Source organism: Sinocyclocheilus rhinocerous, unplaced genomic scaffold, assembly GCF_001515625.1.
Source record: "Sinocyclocheilus rhinocerous isolate Xijiao unplaced genomic scaffold, SAMN03320098_v1.1 scaffold2338, whole genome shotgun sequence".
In the NCBI taxonomy this organism is placed as follows: domain Eukaryota; kingdom Metazoa; phylum Chordata; class Actinopteri; order Cypriniformes; family Cyprinidae; genus Sinocyclocheilus; species Sinocyclocheilus rhinocerous.
In genome coordinates this window covers 279,764-288,548 of record NW_015644013.1, presented here as the reverse complement: position 1 = coordinate 288,548, position 8,785 = coordinate 279,764, and positions in this window count along the sequence as shown.

Sequence of the window (8,785 nt, the reverse complement as noted above, 5' to 3'; positions counted from 1 at the left end):
TCTGTTTTGTGTTGTTTGGGACTCTTACGTCGATGTTCTGCTTGTTTGGTTTCCTGTTCTAGTTTTATAGTGGTTTCCCTCATTGTTCACACCTGTGTCTTGTTAGTTACCCTTGTGTACTGAAGTCCTGCTTTCCCTGTGTTTCCTTCTGAGTTGTTTCATGTGTTTCGGTTTTCCTTTAGTGTTGTTTTCTATCATTAAAAAGCTGCACTCAGATCTGATCCTCATCTCCTTCTTCCTCGTCCCTGGCATCACCATATTGTCACAAAATCAACTCTATTATAGTGACCGCAAGGCATGAAGATATTAAGATATTATAAACGTAAACATTATGGTTTTCTGTAAAGCTTGTTTGAAACTGTGTTTATAGTGAAAAGTGGCAGCATGAAATATTAAAGCATGCACATGCAAAACTGATGTACAGTGCACAAGCGTTATACAGGCACACCAGACTTTATCTCAGCAGTCCGGTCTTCTGTCTGCTACCAAACACACTCAGATCATACGTGTCTCCATCTCATGAAGATCCACAGATCATGACTCCTGCACAGCGGGGTCTCAGGATTAGCCTCCTTAAACACCATCCGTCTTATTCACTCCTCCTGGAAAACCACTGGGCACTTGAGTGCAAAACGACTCACTTTCCAGCCTCGGATTAGTGTAGCGCAGGCATTTTCATTCGCTTCTCTGTTTTGCATCATTTTATAGCATGGAAACATGCGTTAGACAGCTATATGAGACTGTCTGTTTTAGTAAGGAGAAAAGTGATCAGGCCGTCCCTTCAAAACAGATCTGAACAGAAACAGAACAAGACGTCAAAAACGGAGAAACAGGCCATAAAGCCAAAGATTGAATATTGTGTACTTCATCACAAGTGCTGCATGAATCTTGCTGGCAGGAGCGTGGCAAAGATCCTGTTCGGTGCAGCTGAGAAAACCTGAAGCCAAAAAACATTTGTCTTATTCATGTGTAAAATGAATACAGCATTGTATATACTTTATTTTGACAACACTGAGAACACCAGCACCTGCCACACAATGCTTCCATATCCATCTCAGTTTAACAGTTCAGTTTAACAACAAATCAAATTTATAGATTTTTTGATACTGTCATAATTTATCGATTCTCCTTAGTTCCTGTTTTTCATCTTTTAAAATTTCCTTTCTAAAATAGTCTACCGCTTATATTCACTCAGAAAGTCTCCAGTTTTGTGGACGTTCACTCAGAGATCAGTCATTAGTCAGGTGTCTACACAGCATTTGACCACTGGATTTACACAAATCATTACAGGTTTAAGTGTTTCAACATTGCATCGGTTACTGATGAACACATTAATTTTTATTTGATCACTCTGTAGGTTATTTAACCATGTATTGCTATGTCTTTTGAAGGCTTTTGTCTTTCAAACACATTAAAATGCACAAATTCACAAATTTCTGTCATCTGATCCTCTTTCACCTAATATATTTACTTAAATTACACCTGAGATTTAAAAAATATAAATTTTAATAATTAAGTTTTGCATGCTCATGGTTCTCTAACATTGGTTATGGTCACAGGACATGCAGGTAAACAAATAAAACATTTAGATTTTATGAATTAGGATTTAATGAATTAGCTTTTCCTTAAACTCATAAACCCCCTGCAGTTCCTTCACAAACCCCAGTTTGGGAAAACTTGACGTAAAATAATGTCTAATGCACTTTATTTACATTTACATTTAGTCATTTAGCAGACACTTTTATCCAAAGCGACTTACAAATGAGGACAATAGAAGCAATCAAAATCAACAAAAGAGCACTTTATGTTGTTAATAACAACAAAGGAATATATTTTCATACTCTTTGTATTTTTACGTCAATATGGTGTAAGATTATTGTATTTAAATCAGTGTGACAAACGAGTTAGGTCAAAAGTAATCAAAGTAATCTGATTATATTACCTACAATGTGTAATGTAATGGATTACATTACTAACTACAATTTTTGTCATGTAATTTAGAATCAGTAATGGATTACAATTTGTAGGTAATCTACCCAGCTCTGGTGCCAACACAACTCTGAATCTCCACAGCTGAACCCAATTTACACCCAACAACACACTCTCGGTCTGCTTTGTGTGAATATGAGCGAATGTCAAAAAGACTCGGGCAGCGACTGGTAGCAACCTAATGTGGTTCCAGGGCGAGCAAAGCATGTAAAACACAACTGCGTTTCACAAATGAGAAGAACAGACGTGTGCAAGCTTACGGCAGGAGGAGATACAGGTAAAGAGAGCGGGACGGTGGGATTTACGCCGGCGTAAGCCTTCAGAAGCAGCTTGTTAGGACGGCGGCCCCCATTACAGATCCACAGCTCATCGTTCCGCCAAACATACACACCTTCGCTCGCAAATTAGATGGAAAGACTGGAGCTGCACCTCTCATGTATATTTATCCCAAATCCCTGTGGGGACAGTCAGGCATGGCCCCGCTCCGGCTAACAAACGCAATTTGATATAACATTTGACTTGTTTTTCCCCCTTTTATTGCTGTCAATCAAACACCGAACACACATCCAGACCCCTGAAAGCCAAGTCTGAAATGAAAACGTCAAACGTGACTTTCTTTAATGGTGTTTGGCATGATCTTGGATGTAAATCCTGACGGGATATGTGGAATGAAAATGTTGCATTTGTACAGGTGCCGCAGATATCTAAACACTTTGGTGCTACTTTGCCATTTGACATAATCACGCATGCATGACTATATAAGCCGCGACGTCTTGACGTTCTTAAAAACAGTTTATCTCTCATATGTTCAATTTGGCAACTCAGCTCATAATTTACTTAAAGTGCAAACTGAGGGATTATGGGATCTAGCTGAGCACAGACGCTACGGGAGGTCTTTCACAAACTAGGTGCGGTCGCAGTGAAAGAGTGCAGTGTTTTCTTTTCCATGTCTTAAAAGTACATTCATCAAGCATTTACTGTAAGCCAGCTCACTTTTCAAGTTCATTCACCTCTGCTGATGAAGACTCTTCATGTGACCTGATTAAAACGGCGTGTAGTGCAAGAATGAATGCATCATGCTGCATGTGGGAAACATTCGGTTGCATTCAGCACAAACTTAAATGACATATTGCATGCAGCAGATCTGCATGGAAACGGAGCTGTATTTCGTTATAAATACAATCACCTTAATTTACGTTTCTCATTATCCCAAAAGCCTTCTGATCCAAAGGCTTCTGCTTAAACCCCATTTGGACCCCACTGAGGTTTTCAAAAAAATCTTGACTTAAAGCCTTTATGTATAATGCATAATAAAGGTAGTTTAAATGCATTAATGCACCTTATAATGCATTGTACAATCTCATGAATAACTGTAACCACAATTAATACACTATAACACTTTCCAATTCATTGTTACACAATGCAAGTTCAATGTAAATTCAGTTATTATTTACGACAAGATATAATGCATAACAACACGCATTATGAATAACTATAATGCATTATGGCCTTTAATAACCCTTTATAATGCATTATATATATCAAGGCTTTGAGTAAAGTGTTACCAAATCTTCTTTTGTGTTCAAAAGATGAACTACTCCTTTAAGCGGCTGAAGTGAACACTGTAAATGTGATGCCATAGAAGAGCAATTTATGGTTTCTCACAGAACCTTTCAGTAAAAGGTTCTTAAAAGGACAATTTTTCTTAGAACATTTAGAACAGTTTCACACTATTCAGAACCTTTTGTGCATTTGTTAAAGGTTCTTCTGGAACCATCAATGCCAATAAAGAACCTTTGTTTTTAAGAGTGTAGATATAAATTATGCCTAGATATCATTTTTTACTAAATTAGAATTACCTATTTGTATCATTTTAATAGATGAGTTTGAGCAGATACATAGGTTACGCTTTATTCTGATAGTCTACTTTAGGCATTCTACTAACTAACTTTGCAACTACGTGTCCACTAACTCTCATTAGAATATAAGTAGACTGTTAGGTTAGGGTTAGTGGAATAAGTTGACATGTGCATGCAAAGTAGTAACTTTGAATGTCTGAAGTGGACTATTGAAATAGTGTTACCGATACATGTGAACTCCTTTAACACGATTCAAAAGCATCCCAGGATGCATCTCATAACGCTGTCTGAGTGAAATGCCACTCGAGTGCGAGGCTGGATAATGGGCCGAGCCTGTAATGTGAAAGGAGCCACCGGAGAGGGGAGATTATCCCGCTGTCAGACTGATGAAGGGCAGATGTCTCGGCGTGACTGACAGCTCAGCTGGTCTTCAGGTTTTACCTGTCTTGAAGCCAGATTCGCTCGAGGCCTGCTTTTGTTTTGACTGCGCTCCGGAGAGCCATTTCCGAGGAGCTGCATTGATCGCGGGAGACCCTCAAAACGAGCATCGAGCGCCTCTCTTTTCGCTCTCCGCCAACATGTCTGCGCCAGGTGTGTCTACATGCCCCTACAAAGTGTTTGCTTGTCATAGCGGTGAACAATGAGTGACCGCAGCGGGCGTTCCATCAGTCTGAGAAAACAGGAACCGAGACAGAAGGGAGAGTCTGAAGCTCTTTTCTCAAGCCTGTCCACATTCAGTTATTCTGAACGAGAACCTGACTCACTGAGACAGAGACATCTCCTGATTGATGCACACATTAGTCTGGTCACATCAGATCGGCCTCAGATGTACAGAGGTTATATGATCAACAGTGTTGGGGAAAGCTACTTTTAAAAGTAATGCATTACAATGTTGCGTTACTCCCTAAAAATAACTAATTATGTTACTTAGTTACTTTTTATGGAAAGAAATGCGTTATGTTACATTTGTGTTACTTTTTAAATCTGGCCCAGGCTTGCTTGTTTGTTTTTAATATAAAAAAGTTATATTTTTAGCAAATGTCAAAGCCTCTTAACACCAGAAAGTGAAATGAATAAGCTTCAGGCTGAAGTAAAAGTAAATTCAGGTCTGTACTGTAGAATGCAGAGGAAGAAAGTTCAACACACTTTAGCAGTAAAAAAGTCGAATTGGATTAATAAAATAATAAAATGGGATATTTGTGTTTTTAAACATTTAATTATTGCAGGTTTGCATCATATTCTGAGTTGCATTTCACGTGTTTTTATTCATTTTGAGGAATACTGAATCAGTTTTTTTTGCAAGTGCAATTTTTTGCAAATGCGTGTTCACATTTATTCTAGAACTACAGTAACATCTTACTCCCAATTTCTCTCAACATGCGGACAGGAGAGCTGTCAGTCAATAAATGAGAAACAAAGTAACTGGCGTCACTTATTTGAAAAAGTAACTTAGATATTTTCTTGTAAATTAAAAAGTAATGCATTACTAGTTACTTGATAAAGTAATCTGATTACGTAACTCGCGTTACTTTTAATGCGTTACTCTCAACACTGATGATCAATACTGAAATAACTGACTGCATGTGGTGGATTACGGAAAAAAATCAGTGTTTGAAGAGCTTGGAAGTTCACTTGTGTTTTAAGTAAGAGTGGGATGATACAGGGAGAGTGTTTTAGCATTTCTTGCAGTGTTTTGACACTGAGGTCATTGCGATCATTTCATTTAACACATGTGAAGCTCTGAATGCATCGTATCAAGGACTTCAGTCAAACAGAACCGTGTATCCATACGCAGCAAAAGCACATCTGTTATCTGCCATTTCTGATAAGCAGAACTATGAGTTTGTCCTTTTTAACATATACAGCTGCATTCTAGAATGTCTTCACTCATCAAAACATGAGCTGTAATGAAATACTGTATTCAGAAGATGTTACATGTGCTCTGTTAGTATTAAAGCTGTTTTGAATGTGTTATAATTATACCAATATGGATGTGATCTACATTTTTATATCATGCAAAAGCGCAGAGCAAGCAAATATGAGCTTTATATAAATTCCCAACACATGGACATTCACATCTGTAGTTTAATGCGAATAAGGTTCCCTTTCATAAGAACTTCGAACTGCGTCCTCTAGGGGTCGCTATGGGGAACGCCTCGTCGTGACCCGTGTCTGAAGCATACATTGAAAAAACACCAACTCGTTGGCCGGCGACAGCCATGACGTCACTACCGGTGCGACTATTGTATAAATAGGCGCCGGGAGCTTTCAATGTATGCTTCAGACACGGGTCACGACGAGGCGTTCCCCATAGCGACCCCTAGAGGACGCAGTGTCTCGTTCCCTACTCAGGGAACCATGGTTACATAAGTAACCTGAGACGTTCTTATACACTGAGGAATCAGACTTCCATCGGTCTTTGTTTTATGATTTCATACTTAAATAAAACTGATGTCCACATTTCCTGCAAACACAAACGCAGCTTATTTGTCTATTGCTTTTCTTCATAAAACAATTTCTTTACATTTGCAGAAGCTTAAAAGGACAACAGTGCGTTTTACTCGAGCCAGTCGTTTTCTTATTCTGTTGATAATGTAGGAGTCTCTTTGCCGATCAGATCCGATGTGTCAGCTCGAGAATGAGAATGAGGCTTTAGTTTTCTGTCACACCCTCCATTAGGAGTAAGTGAACTAGCACTAAACGGTTTGGGATGTCATTGTTGCAACTAAAGGCAAAAGGGCAAACAAGCCCATCTAATCACTCCTGAACAATACAAAGGTGTGTTCGGCCTTCATTCAGTCAGTGAAAATATATGCATGTCCATCAGCACCGCAGCATACATCCATATATCAAATATAGGCATAAACATGCAGTGGCCCCAAAGGTTTCATGACAGCACAAGAACAAGTCTAAAGCAAAACATTCGACAAAAATAATTTTGACTACTGTGTGGTTAGTCAGTGGGTTTGTTGTTAGTTAATGTAATTCTCTGTGTGAAAGTGAGCAGAACTGACCTCATACATGCACGAAAAATCACCAAAACACCTGGAGAACGATGAAGAAAAGCCACGTTAGTGAAGGGAAAAGATCCAGCAGCATAAAAAGACACCTGATCTGATATTTTAAGAGCTCCCTGAATATTTTCAGTCAGTTACGATCTAAAAACAGTGGATAGAAATCCACACAAGTGTGAAAAATATCAGCATATTTGTGTAATTCTTACAACATCTGCTGAATGTAAAAGATTTGAATTGAATGTTAATCTGGTTAATGCAGGTAAACTAATCGATTGCATTGTCTGTTTCATATCTCACTGATGGTGCTTGAGTTTCATGACAAATGAGCTTTTAAATTCTTCTCAGGAATGTCAGCAGCACATGATTTATATCTGAGAGCCGGATCAGGGCACGGACGATTCATCTTGTACCCGAGAGTTGTGTACAAGCTTACTAAAAATGCTATAATCATTGCAATATTAGACGTCTGGGTGTTGCACATGTCACAAGTGACAGACAGACATCTGTAGCATGAAGCAAACAAAAGACTTCTCTTTCAAACTCTGAACCAATTCAGGTGTGATTCTGTAAATGTCATCCGACATTCCGATCATGTCCCCAGACCCTCAACAAAGACGAGTGAACAGTGACAGGATATGTTTAACATACGAAATCATATGCCACACACCGCTGCGCAACAACTCATTTGACTAAAAATACACCTTGAGACTCCTGGAAAGCCGTAACGTAAGCTTGTTTCTTTTTCGTAGCGCTGCCAATTTATTCGGCGTGTCTGTCAGCGGCGTCATCCATCTGTAACACGAAGACAATAATGAAGCTGTCTTCCACTCCGCAGCTGTTTGGCCCTGTCAAGAGCAGATCGCTTCTTTGCATGCGATACGAATGCACTTTGGGTGAGCCTGCAGGATTTCATATTAAACAGGTCGCTGTGAGAATCAGCTGTGGCTTTGGGTGAGCCTGCAGGATTCATATTAAACAGGTCGCTGTGAGAATCAGCTGTGGCACTGGTGGAAAAAAAATGAATTATTCTGCAAGTGCATCTGAACAAAAATGACATCTGCATACGACAATGCAATTAGCTTCTCCCGTCCTGCACACCGACGGCAAGAGTAACACGAGAAGCATTGTGTCTAAACAATGCTCAGACTGCGTGACCAGATACACCATCAACACTTTTAACACACTTGATATTCCTGGTTTTTATGTTACTTCATTTAAAGTTGCAAATATATATGTGACCCTGGAGCACAAAAGCAGTCATATAGCACAGGTATATTTGTAGCAATAGCCAAAAATACATTGTATTGCATTTTTCTTTTATGCCAAAAATCATTAGGATATTAAGTAAACATATTTGGTAAATTTCCTACCGTAAATATATCAAAACTTAATTTTTGATTAGTAATATGCATTGCTAAGAACTTCATTTGGACAACTTTAAAGATGATTTTCTCTATATTTAGATTTTTTTGCACCCTCAGATTCCAGATTTTCAAATAGTTGTATCTCGGCCAAATATTGTCCTATCCTAACAAACCATACATCAATGGAAAGCTTATTTATTTAACTTGTTTTATTTCAGATTATGTATAAATTTCAGTCTCAAAAAATGGACCTTTATGACTGGTTTTGTGGTCCAGGGTCACATATATCTTAGACTGATTTCTGAAGATCATGTGACACTGAAGACTGGAGTAATGATGCTGAAAATACAGCTTTGATCACAGAAATATATTACAGTTTAACAGATATTCACATAGAAAATAGATATTTTAAATTGTAAAAATATTTCACTTTTACTGTATTTTGATTAAATAAATTCAGATTTGGTGAGCAGAAGAGATAATTATTCCAAAATTGTGGCTGCCTTTGTGTGTGTGTGTGTGTGTGTGTGTATATATATATATATATATATATATA